The sequence below is a fragment of the Aotus nancymaae genome, unplaced genomic scaffold, assembly GCF_030222135.1.
Source record: "Aotus nancymaae isolate 86718 unplaced genomic scaffold, 86718_ANA_hifiasm-v0.15.2.pri h1tg000040l, whole genome shotgun sequence".
In the NCBI taxonomy this organism is placed as follows: domain Eukaryota; kingdom Metazoa; phylum Chordata; class Mammalia; order Primates; family Aotidae; genus Aotus; species Aotus nancymaae.
Window position 1 is genome coordinate 109,638,957 of NW_026988454.1, and position 13,722 is coordinate 109,652,678.

Sequence of the window (13,722 nt, forward strand, 5' to 3'; positions counted from 1 at the left end):
GGATGGAAACACAGCCAAAACATATCACTCAGGTTGACTGGATTAGTGAATATCACTAACCTCTGTACAGGAGCTTTATAGAAAAGACCCATTATACGACTTATTTGAAAAAAAAATTCTGGATATCCATAAAATCTTAATTTTACCAGAGCTTAATGGGTTAAGAGAGAGAGAGATCCATGCACTACCCAATGTGTTCACAGAGACTCATCCACATCCCAAGAAGTGGGGGCCGGAAGACACTCTCATTACTCAGTTCCTATTACGAATTTTATGTACATGATTTTATTAGTCTGTTTTCACACTGCTATAAAGAAATGCCCGAGACTGGGTAATTTATAAAGAAAAGTAGTTTAATTCACTCACAGTTCTGCATGGCTGGGGAGGCCTCAGGAAACTTAACAATCATGGCGGAAGGTAAAGGAGAAGCAAGTACCTTCTTCACAATGCAGCAGGAAAGGGAGAGAGCAGGAGAAACCACCACCCAGAAAACCATCAGATCTCATGAGAACTCACCATCACGAGAATAGCATGGGGAAACTGCCCCCATGATGCAACCACCTCCACCAGGTCCCTTCCTTGACATGTAGGGATTATGGAGATTACTATTTGAGGTGAGATTTGGGTGGGGACACAGAACCGAACCATATCCATTATTTCATTTAACTTTTTCGACAGCCCTCAAAAATAAGTATAACAATCTCTACTTTTTGTTTGTTTTTTAGGCAGAGTCTCATTGAGTCACCAGGCTGGAGCGCAGTGGCGTGATCTCAGTTCACTGTAACCTCCATCTCCCGGGTTTAAGCAATTCTCCCACCTCAGCCTCCTGAGTGGCCAGGACTATGGGCACTGCCGCCACCGTGCCCAGCTAATTTTTGTATTTTTAGTAGAGACGGGGTTTCGTCACTTTGGCCTGGCTGGTCTCAAACTCCTGACCTCAACTGATGCACCTACCTTGGCCTCCCATAGTGCTGGGATTACAAGCGTGAGCCATCAGGCTGGGCCAACAATCGCTATTTTGAAAACAGAGAATTGAGCTCAGAATTTAAAGAGCCTACTGAGTTTATGAACCTCATAATGGAAGGATTTGTGATTTATCTGTCTCCCTTCTCTCTGGCAAGAAGCAGTATAAGTAGAAGTATCCAGAGACCTAACTCTTTTAGTTTACTACTGGGATTATATAGGTTATTTTCTTTTCAGTACAAGCTCATTTTCTAACTAAGGTAAATATACTTGTACTAGTCCTCAACTCACTCAGGTTTTTAGGTTGTCAAATCAGAGAAAGGCACATTTTATGAATTTTTTCTTCCAGTCAAGTTCCTGAAAAGCTGCTAGCAGAAAGGAACTCAAGATTCAGGTGTTTACCTCTTGCCCTCTCCTTTAAACCTTTAGCTGGCTAATAGACTCTGAATGGGAAAATATGAAACAACTTCTCAGCCAGGAGCAGAGCCAGCTTACAGGGTGGAGTGGAAAAGCTCTGGACCTGCGATCAGAAGGAGTTCAGGCTGACCCAGCACTCACCAAGTGTGCAGCGTGGGACAGGTGCTGCAGCTCTCTGAACCTCAGTATGCCCATTAGGATGTCAGGGGTCATTTTGCAGGTTGTTGCAGAAAGTAGACACACTCCCTAGATATTGACCATGAATGAGGAGCATGTGTGTGTGACCCATGGCAAATCTTTGAGCCTCTCTGGTTCTCATATTCTGTTAGCCAAGCAAAGCTCTGTGATTAACTTTGTCCAAGTCTTGGCCTGGCCTTTGGAAATCTCATGTTGTGAAGGTGATGTATTCCTTATAAGCAAAAATATTATGATAAAATGTTATATAACAATTCATCTCCCTTTGAAACAGGGTCCCCAGTCATGGCTAAGGGTACAAGTATGTGATTTGAGTTACTCTGTGAACTCTAGTCCATAACAATTAAACAAGCACAAACAAGCACACCCCACTCTCTGTGTGAACTTCACTCTCCCTTTTAATCTGCTGAATCATGCTCTTTCCATTTCCAATGAGAGGAAAGTGCAATGTGCAAAGTCTCTAGTTACAAGATAGATAAGTTGATTAAGTATGCTTCAAAAAATGATTTACATTCTAAAAGTTAGACTATTGAGTTTCAAATTTTAAAATGTAGATATTTAAGAGATTTTGATGTCTAAATTCAAGTCATACACATTTTTTAAGAAATACATCTGTTGGTAAAGGCAAGTATATTTTTGTACCTATATACCAGCCTCAACAACCACAAAGTATTGCAGGAAGAACCTTAATATTTTATACAGAGCCAGGGGTTTGGAGAGAAAATGAACTGTTCCTAAGTCCTGGCACTGGAACTCCCGCTTTCAATGAGTTCTGTATGTTTCCATTCAAACTCATGATACAATTATTTATGGTCTGTCCTGGTAGACTGTACCCTAAAGAGGTGAAAAAGAGAATTCCAAGAGAATCAAGAAACATGATTCTCTGTCTGTTGAAAGAATTTGGATCTTCTAGCTACAGTTAAGCAAGTCTGAGTTTCTATTTCTCCCTTTGATCCAACATTGCTATATAAGTGCATTTTCATACTGCTATAAAGAACTTCCCTGAGCCTGAGTAATTTATAGAGGAAAAAAGTTTAATTGACTCATAGTTCTGCATGGCTGGGGAGGTTTCAGGAAACTTACAATCATGGCAGAAGGTGAAGGGGAAGAAGGGCACCTTCTTCACAGGCAGCAGGAATGAGAGAGAGAGAGAGAGAGAGAAGGGGGAACTGCCATTTATAAAACCAACAGATCTTGTGAGAACTCCTCACTATCAGGAGAACAGCATGGGGGAAACCGCCTCCATGATCCAATCACCTCCCACTATGGGGATTATGGAGATTTCAATTGAAGATGATATTTGGGTAGGACACAAAGCCAAACCATACCAGTAGCCTAATAGCCAAAGAGCTGAAGAGCAACTTTGCTCCTTCCTGGTCCTCCCTGTCATGACATCCTCTGGTTTCTTGGTCACTTACTGGGTTCCCAGGGCCTTCATGTGGGTAGATTCCAGGCCTGCCTTTATTTTAGTCCTGGGTATGGATTTTCATGTTCATCACCACCTAGAGTGTGATTGTGGATATCATTTCACTCATCTAATGCTCCATTTCATTAACTAAAAAATGGAGATAATAATAGGCATTTCATGGGACTCGGGAGAATTAGAGATATGACATTCATTCATTTCATTCATTCATTCAGGCTTAGAGAAACCTCCAGGAGTCTGCTACCATGGTGGAAAACCCAAGCTCTACTACCATAATGAATAGGAGAGAATGAAGTCCATCAAGTGACTCCTGGCTGCAAATGGATGGGGTACAGGTGGGTTCTGAAAGGCCATCTTAAGTTGGATCTAAAATTGACCTTACGAGATACTTTTCCCTCGGGAAACTATGAGACGTTTCTTCCTAAATGACTTGTCAAGTGTTGTATCTTAAATGAAAATTACCAGTTATTAGAAAGAGATGACAAATTGATCTAATAAATTGTTAAAATATTCTAATAAGCATTAAGATACATTTAAGAAATTAATCAGAATGTGTGGATCTTAACTGAACTTGGATTTAAACAAATTATAAAAGATAATTTATGGCATTTATGTAACAGTTTGAAACATGGATATTGATTGAATATTTGATGCCATGAAAAAATTATTGTTAACGTTTTGTGCGTGATAATGTACTATCGCTATATTTAAAATCATTCTTCTGTTTTAGGGAAACACATTGGGGTAACTAAGGATAAAGTATATGGTGTCTGGGATTTCCTCACATTATTACAAGAAGGAGGAAGTGAGTGACCATGTAGATGAAAACACATTGGCTTTAGTTCATGTAAGCCAAATATAAAATTCTAAGCCTCTTCCCTGGCCTCAGCCATCTGAATGGACCCCTCTTTTCAGCAAGGGCATTACTAAGCTAACCTGAAAAACCAATTTAGGCCATGATGGGAAGTGGGGAGTTGGGCATGCCCTCCTCTCGTTTGGAATTACCGATAGAACAGACTCTAAGTCTGATAAGAAACATTACTTTCAATGGCAAAAATCGCAATTACTTTTGCACCAACCTAATACAATTTATATTCTCTGAAGCCTGCTACCTGGATGCTTCACCTACATGATAAAACTTTGGTCTCCACACCCACTTAGTATCCTAACCCAGATATTCTTTTCTATCGATCCCAGGTCTTTAGATAATAACTCTCAATCAACTGCCAATCAGAAAATATTTAAATCTACACATAACCTAGAAGCCCACACCTCCAGTTGTCATGCCTTTCTGTACTGAACCAATGTACACCTGTATATATTTGATTGACGTCTCATATCTCCCTAAAAATTCAGCTATATCCCAACCACCTTGAGTACACGTCCTCAGAGTCTCCTGAGGGCTGTATCACGGGCCATTGGTCACTCATATTCGGCTTAGAATAAATCTCTTCAAATATTTTACAGCATTTCACTCTTTTCACTAACATTGGTAATTACTGATTCCATGTGAGAAACACAAGAAAGGTCATTATACTTTTGTGTTATTTATATACATGTTAGAAATTTATACAATAAGAGGACGAAAAGGCATAATATTAGAAAGTGGATGTAAAGTGGAAATGCATACTCACCTGTTAAAGACTCAGTATATTAATTCAATGATTATCTTATTGTGTACCCACTAAGTGCCAGATTCTGTGTGAGGTTCTGAGGGTAGACAGCGAACAAGACAGTTCCTGCCCTCAAGTAGCGTACATATCTATAAGAATGGAGACAAGTAAACAGGTGATTAAAATCAGGAGCTTCTAGGAGCACACCCAGCATTCCCCAGTGTTACCAGGTCATCCTCCCAGTGTCTGAGAGGAAATGCTGGGAGGTGTCAGTGGAACTCCACTGAGTGCTGCCCTCTAGAGGTGTCACTGAGAAAAACACTTCCCAGTGCAGACCAGAGCCGCTTAGTCACTGCCTGAGGGTTTTCCTGGGGAGTGAGTCATGGACAAACTCAGGAGATCTTGTCCCTTGATGGCAGCAGAAAAGGAGGGTTTCAGGTGAGGTGGCAGCCTGTGAAGGGCACTTCCAGTGAGCCCCTTCAACCTCACGGCGCCGTGTGGACTGCACTTTCTCCATTGCTTCACCAGGGCCTGGGACTTTAGCCTTACCCTTTTTCAATCCTGTGAAGAAACAAGCACACAAGAATTCAAATACTGCCATTCCAGGTTGGTGTTGTTGTTTACGAATGAATACCCTGTTTCACTGTCACTTAGATGTCAGCTCTGCAGCTCAGGGATGTGTTTAGAGCCTGGGAAGGAAGGGTTCAGCAGGAGGGAGGGAGGGGCCCGGCTGGGAGCAACCCTGACTCCCTGCTCTCCATCCAGCCTGACTGAAGTCAGGGGCAGGACTGACTGCACACCTTGCTGAGGCTTCTGGAGTCTCAGTACCCTAAGGCTGATGATCACAACCCAGTCCTCAGCCTCACAAGCACATCCCACTTGCCAGCCCCACCTCACCTCAGCCACCCTCCTGCCAGGACCACCCACCGTTTCTTAGGTTTGTGCTGAACTGGAGGCTGTATTAATTGCTGGCACACCCTCCCCGCCACCCATGTTCTCTAGATCCTGGTCCTGTGTGATCACAGATCTGCAAGAAACTGTTTTATGGAGCAAGCTAGAAACTCCCAAATTCCTGATCTTTCACAATAAAGAACTCCATTAAAGTATAATTAGCCACTGCAAACACCACTACTATTTACTACTTGATGTATGTGGGTCAGGTCCCGTATGATGCATTTTGAAAACATTACAATATTCTGTTAAGAAAATGTTCCATGCTCATTTTGCAGATGAGGGAATTAAGGCTTAAAGATGTCAAGTGATGATTCCTAGATCACACAGCTATGATGAGGCAGAGTCAAGATTGGAATCAAATCGTATCAACAATGAAATCCTGAAAATCTTTATAAGTGTCTGCTTTAATTTTTATTTTTATAGATTCTGCCTATTAAGTCAACCACATCATTATGTAATAACTGATTTTCATATTTATATTAAATAGCTGAGTTTCTGATCAGTTTTAGACAACATTGCTGGCTGCCATTCTAACCAAAGTGACTACTCCCAGGACAGGTGTAATTTATTTCAAAGTTTAAATTACTGGATCTAGGTCAACAAGAGAGAGTGTATTTTCAGCGATCTTAGATTGATTTAAGTTTTTTGAAAAGGACACTATGAAATAGCACCCATCTCTCAGAATCCCAAAACATATAGTTAAATCGTACTTTATTATAAACCTGCTACTTTTCCAAGTGTTTTGCATGACTTTGTAATTTAATTTCCATGCCAATCTTTAACAAAAGTATCGTAAGTACATCCATTTCATAGGTTAGGATACTGAGACACAGACAGACTCAACAATGGGTCCAAAATCAAGAAGTCAGGAAATGAAAATAGTAATATTATACCCACACAACCATATCACAAACCAGAGACGTTCATTAAAAATAACATTAGTGTGGAGACCCTAGTTCCTTCCTCAAATTGAGAATTCTACTCTGTTGTGTCCCATTTACTACAGGAGAGGAAATTATCATTGCAAGAGTTAAAGCTGTGCGATACCAGGACCTAGCTCATGCTTAGCATAGCTCCTAAGAAGTGAGGTGATATAAATTACAGCAGAGGCTCCTTGATGGCAGAATCTTTGATGGTCATTAGCCCATGGCATACCCCACACTGGGTACACAAAGATTGTGGTCTGATCTCACCTGGAGACACATGCTTTCCTAAAATATGACAACACCATAGCCAGAAGAACTGCCTGATCTCTTAACTCCAGTGAAGTCCCCTCTCAAATGATGAACTAATCATAGACATGGGAGGGATCAGGGTGGGATGAAGTGAACTAAAGATTGAGCACCTATGTACTGTGACCCATGCCTTCTTCTTGATGAATCTAATCTAAATTTCCAAATGGCCATGACCAGACCTCTGTGTGCTCTGCCAAACTCAGAAATCTTATATTCTCCAAATTATGTGCCAGACAGAAACCATTCAAGGTTAAAAGTCTATAATGCTATGGAATGACCTATCAGGAGGCCATTTACTGATTCTGCTTTCGGTTTGAAGAGAAATTTCTAGAATCTGCAGAAGATTTGGAAAAGTTAAGAAATTGTAAGATCAAGTCCCAAAGTGTCTCTGATGAAGGTATCTAGTAGAAGGCAAACTTGAAGGTTTTAACCCCAGGCACATAGACTATGTGTGTGAATGGTGGTAGCTAGGGTGGTGGAGAGGGGAAAAAGTGGTTAAAATAGAAAGAATGGGGCTCCTTGAGCAGGTCTGTTCATTCTCTCCAGGCCAAAAGTGCCAGATCTCTTAGAGAATTTGCTAGAGGAACCATCTCCAGCGCCCTGAGAATGGCCTCTCCTTGCTTTCATGCTTTCGACACCGAGAATGAGCTGTGGTCGGCTCAGGATCCCACACAGCCCTCCCCACCCAAGGACACACAAGGACATGCATTAGAGGAAGGGAGTTGAAACAGGTCTATCTTGAATTCATTTCTCTTATGAATTTGGCAAGGTCGTATTCTCACAACATTGTAGGCTTAGATAATGAGACGGTGTTGAATTAGTTGGAAGTCCAGGTTAGAGGGTGAGGCAGGACGTGAGTCAGGGTAGCAGCAGCAGGGTCAGGAACACAGAACCCACCCTGCACACACTGTCCAATGGGGATATTGAAGAGTACACAAAGGCCTACATAGAAACTTCTCTCAGAACTGTCTTTAATGCCTTCACACCATAAGACTTAACTTTGAGAAATTCCCATGTTAAATGGCATCTGGCTGGTGGGCCTGCAGGAGCCTCCCCCAACTTCTTCCTAAAATATCCATAAAGATATATCAACACAAAAAATACAAGGGACCTTTTATGTATCTGGATGAAGAATAAAAACGTAAAATAATAGGCTATAAGGTAAGAGGACGCTTGATAAGAAAAAGAAGTACTACAGGAAGCTAAAAACAAATTTCTATTTCCTCTGGGAGGTTATATCAGGCAATAATTTCTTTTCTGTGTTACAAATTTAGTCATTTCAGCAAACATTTTTTCATGCTAAAAGACTGGGATTCATAGACATCCCACTCTCTTTTTTCCCTCTTCTTTCTAAAGATGGGTATTTGATGTTCCAGCAAGTGCCAATGGTTGAGATTGACGGGATGAAGCTGGTGCAGAGCAGAGACATTCTCAACTACATTGCCAGCAAATACAACCTCTATGGGAAAGACACAAAGGAGAGAGCCCTGTATGGTATATTTTCTGTTCTTCCATCAACACAGAGCACAGAGTGATTTAGGTGCTTCCTTGAGTGGGTGGGACCATGGCAGCGTCATCATGACCAGCAGCAGGCTGGTCCTTGGGTGTGTACACTGAGGTGCAGTACTGCAGAGTCCCATGGAGATGAGGGAACAGTGAACATGGGGTGGGTTCAGGCGAGGGTGATTCTAGAAGAGGATGCAGTCCATGGATATAGCACCCTGACAGAGGTTTCCAAACACTGATGAACCAGGAACTGAGGAGGATGGGAATCATGATTCCAGCTGCTCAGTCCTTCAGAGGCTGGACTCCAGCCAGCAGCTTTGGACAAGGTATAGAATTTTTGAGAGTCTGTAGATGAAGGCCTGGGGAGGGAAGGCCACAAAGGGGCTGAATCTCAGGTCCCAGTAATTCTAAGAATGATGACCAGGAACCTGTGTTACCAACTAATTACGTGAAGCGGTCAACTTGATTATGGTTAGCAGAGGCTGCTGCCCAAGATACCAGGCTTACCTAAAGTGAAGCATTTGATAATAGACCTAAGCAGCCAGATTGATTCTGCACCAGCAAAGCTGGGAGGAGTCTCCTCCCTGTTGGCCGTGCCTTGAAAAGTTCAATATAGAGTTCCCAATGACCTAGCAATTCCACTACCAGGTCTACCTCCAGGAGAAAGGGAAACACATCCTCACTAATCCACACACAGAAATGTCCATAGGAGAATTATTCATACCCAAATGTCCACCCATGGATGAACAGAGGAACAAGACGTGCTATAACAGACAATGGAATATTTGTGGGCTACGAAAAGGGATGAAGTACTGATGAGACAACATGGGCGAGCCTTGAAAACATGTTTCGTAAAAGAAGCCAGACACCAGAGGTTCCAAGTGACATGATTTCTTTTGTATGAACTATCCAGACCAGTCGAATCCAGAAAGTAAATTAGTTGTTCCGAGGGGCTGGATGGAGGGAGCTAAGGGGAGTGGCTGCCAAAGAACGATACTGCTTTCCCAGGTGATTAGAAAATAATTGGGAGAGCTGCTTCTTTTTTCTTTTATTACTAGCTTGCTTAAAAGTATATATCTTTATAGATAGCTTTAGAGATACGCCTTATTTCCTATTTCCTATTTTTAATTTTTTTTGAACTTCTAATATTGGACACAAAAATGAGCCTGAGATGTGTAGTATGATGAGAAAGGGAGACAGGAATGTCTGAGATGGCTGTTCCTGGGACTCTGCCTTGGGATTACTTAAATGGCAGGTCTTTAGCCATATGAATCATGCTAAGCTCACGCATAGAACAAACCACAGTGAAGAGAGCAAACCCTATTTGTAGCATCAGTGGTTACCTGCAGTGATTCCACTCATTTGTCTCATAAGTGTGACTCTAGACAGGTCACCGATGCTAATGTTCTCTGTACCTGTATTTAGTCACGTGTAAGACAAACGTTTTGGATATATATATCTACCCCAGTAGCATGTTCTGAGAAATAAAGGTAACATATATGTAAAAACCATAGCATGAGTGGCACATAAAAAGCACCCACTGGAGCTGGATGGCTTTGCCACCATCTGATACTCTACTGTCTCAGGTGTTTAAACCATAAAATCTAAGGCAAAAGGCATTTTGGCAGTTTGGTTCTTTTTGTCTTTCAGGATGCATGTAGAAGGATATATGTAGAAGGTAGGGCAGGTTTGAGTGAAAAGGTTCTTCATTATGCATTACATCCACCTGAGGAAAAAGATGCAAACCTTGCCTTGATCAAAGAGAGAACAAGAAGTCATTATTTTCCTGTCTTTGAAACAGTACCTGGGAGCATCTGTATACCTGAACACACGGAGTTTCTTGGAGGATGGGACACCCGTGGAAGGCATGGAAGCTCCATGCCCCTTCCCCATATCTCGTGCTAGGCATGTCTTTATCTTTTCTGTGGCTACATGATTTAAGCCTCCAAATTACAAAAGAGAATTTTTCACCCAGCTGTGTGGATTACCACCTAACAAGAATAAAGAAAACCTAAAGTCACAGTCACTACTCTGCCCCAAGTGGAAACTGTAATCTTCTGTCTGGATCACTGCCAGTTTCAAAGAACAAGAACAAAAATCAAGAGAGAAGAACTTCATTTAGTTTTAGGGATGACCCAGAGCAAACTTTGTACACATGGACAGAGGTCCAGTGAGAACCTCAAACTCAGCGCACTGTGAGGCTGTCTTGAAAAACAGGCTTCTGGGCCTATGCCTAGGGGCTGCTTCTTTTAGGACAAACAACACTTCTCCATACGACACAAAGCAGTACCACAAAAGACCGAAAAGAAACAAACCAGCAAAAAAGGCCTGGTTCTCTTAAGGATGCTAAGCAGGTAGAAATCAATACAAAACCAAGGTCCAAACTGAGAATAAAAGTGAAAGAGCTCAATGCAAAGAGGAAAGAGTTCAGCGCAGGTGCTGACTTGCCACATGGCACAAGGTGTCTTTGTGGGTACTGCCCCTGGTTGACGGCTGGGGTCCATGGCAATGGGCAACATAGACCAGGTCTTGCTGGAACCTCCAGAAAAATTGCGAAAGTGAATGAAGACAACCCAAATGAGAATAAGCAAAAGGTGTTTATTTCGAGCTTGCTACAGTAAGGAAGTCAGCCACCATCACTTGCAATTGCCAGAGATTCAGAGGCAGGCTGGAAAGTCTGAGAGATTTATGGTGGAGAAACTCTGACTGCAGGTTGTTGGCATGAAGATGCTGTAAGCTGGCTGACTAGAAGCACGGATTTCTGTGTGATTGGTCAGAGATCCATATGTTGCTTTCTGTGGTTGGTCATAAATTGAAAGTGGAGGAAAAAATTAGCGAAGCTGGCAGTTATTGACCAAATGCTGGTGTGTTGACTGACTGTTGTAAAGGTCATGATAGAAGCTGTTTAGTCTTTAAGGGTCCTAAGAGTTTAGAGGGTTTCTTAGCAATTTGGCTGCTATAACAAAAATACCATAGACTGGGTAGCTTGAAGAACAGATGCTTATATCTCACAGCTCTGTAGTCTGGGAAGTACAAGATCAATGTGCCAGCAAATTCAGTATCTGGGGAGCACCTGTTCCTTGGTTCACAGACAGCCAATCTCTGGCTGTGTCCTCACATGCAAACAAGCCAAGGGAGCTCTCTAAGGTCCCCTTTATAAGGGGACAAATGTCATTCAGGAGAGCTCCCATGATTTAATCATCTCCTGAAGGCCCCACCTACCAACTGCATCACATTGGGGATCAGAATCTCAACATATGAATTTTGGGGAAACATAAGCATTCAGTTCATGACATAAGGCAACAGAAAAATCGTGCCTGTGCATTTGTGGGGCATTGACCTTCACTTCAAAAAGGCTTCCTTGACGTTAATGGAGCATCTGACTCTCAAACCATGGTGTAAACATAGACTATGAGGAAGAATTTCACTGGTTCTACCAAAGAGTCCCACGATACACGAATCTGAACTATGTATTTTCTTTCTTTCTTTCTTTCTTTTTTTTTTTTTGAGACAGAGTCTTGTTCTGTCGCCAGGTTGGAGTGCAGTGGCGCAATCTCGGCTCACTGCAACCTCTGACTCCCTGGTTAAAGCAATTCTCCTGCCTCAGCCTCCCGAGTAGCTGGGACTACAGGTGTGCGACACCACACCCAGCTAATTTTTGTATTTTTAGTAGAGATGGGGTTTCACCATGTTGGCCAGGATGGTCTCGATCTCTTGACCTCGTGATCTGCCCACTTCAGCCTCCCAAAGTGCTGCGATTTCAGGCATGAACCACTGCGCCAGGCTGAACTATGTATGTTACAATACAGCATTTGATGCTATCCCTGGGCTCCGGCTCCTGCAGTCAGACACTGTGTTCCTCTCTGCACAGCTTTCTCAACACCCTGCCCCAACCCTGTATTCCTCAGTGGGAAAGAGTGGCCCCATGACTCTTTTTTGCCATGATACATGAATTTGAATTACGTGTGCTACAATATAGCATTTGATGAGGGATAAACACATTATGTTGCATTTTCTTTATGTACCAAATAATTATTTATACATATATATGTATACACCATCTGAAAGGGTATTTGCCAAAATATTACCTTAAATCAGTGGTCTTATATGTTTTCTCACTTTATTATTTATGATGTGAATATGCTGAAATATTTTAATAACTATCACATAGCACTAAAAAATTTTATTATGAAACATTTCATATAGTCACAATAGTTGAAAGAAATGTTTCATGAACATATATACACCAACCAGCTAGAGAGAAAACTAACATCTCGGCATCTGTGCTTTACCACGTGTCAGTCACTCCACTCCTGTCTTCCTCAGTCAAACACATTATTATTATTATTATTTTGCATTTCAAAGTAAGTTGCAGACGTCAGTACAGTTCACCCTGCACACAGTGGCATGCAGATTATAACACAGTGAAGTCAGTAAGTGCCAATATTGCAAGAAAGAGGATGAATTCAAGTTCACCCAGGTTTACTTCAGATCCCACAGCAGGAAATAAGGAGAGCAGATAAGGAGAAATGAGGACTCTGAAATAGTCTACTCCTGGGAGAAGAGTGCTGTCACGAAGGTGGAGTCGCCGCCCAAGAGAGATAACAGAGTGGAGAATCACGCCTTGAATGACAGGACTGCGCGCTGTAGGGCCTGGGGAAGACAGAACATGTTGTAGCAGGTGCTAATCCCCTGATCCATGTGGAATGATGCAAGCTGGGTGGGTGGTGTGGATGCTGCAGTGATGTGGAATGAGAAGAGAAAATGGGAGCCTGGGCTCCAACCGAGGAATTAGCAGAGCTACACTTCTTACTTTCTCAATCAGTCAGGGAATGCGGAGAAAGATCCGGATCCCTGCACCCATGCAGTGAGGCAGCAGAAATGGGAGAGTCAGGCTGGAGAAACTCAGGGAGAAGCAGAAGCCCCAGCCTGACTGCACATGTGTTCCTGATCTGATTCCTCAAATTCTCCAGTTGTGAAAAAGCCATGGCCAAGATTACCTTGTTGGCAACAAGCTGAGCGGGGTTGATATTCACCTGGTGAAACTTCTCAACCATGAATAAGAGCTTGACTCCAGCCCTGTCTCTGGCTTCCCTCTGCTGAAGGTGACCCATCTCACAGTCCTCAGAGAGGCAGCCCCACATCTCCCATGTTGGGATCTAGCATCTGGGCCCCGGGACTGGCCAGGCTTCTCCAGGCCTGCAGTGCTCCCAGGTCTCCAAAGTGAGCTTCCAGGCCCTAATTCCTCAGAATCAGAAGACTTCTCTTATGTCAATGAAATGTGTGGTGCTACCTCATGAAGAGTATTTTGCCTTTTATCATGGAAAGGCCCCACGGCCCAGCGTCTCTCCCCATCCCTCTATTCCCCTGTGGTTTCTGTTTCTGAGTTCTCTGTGACGCCCTTTATTCCAGA

The 13,722-nt window shown here is 42.6% G+C and overlaps 1 pseudogene; it reads left to right on the forward strand.

The window, feature by feature from the left end:
* Positions 1-407: 407 nt before the first annotated feature.
* LOC110567123 (glutathione S-transferase A1-like) lies at positions 408-13,536 on the forward strand (annotated as a pseudogene).
* The last annotated feature ends 186 nt before the right edge of the window (positions 13,537-13,722 follow it).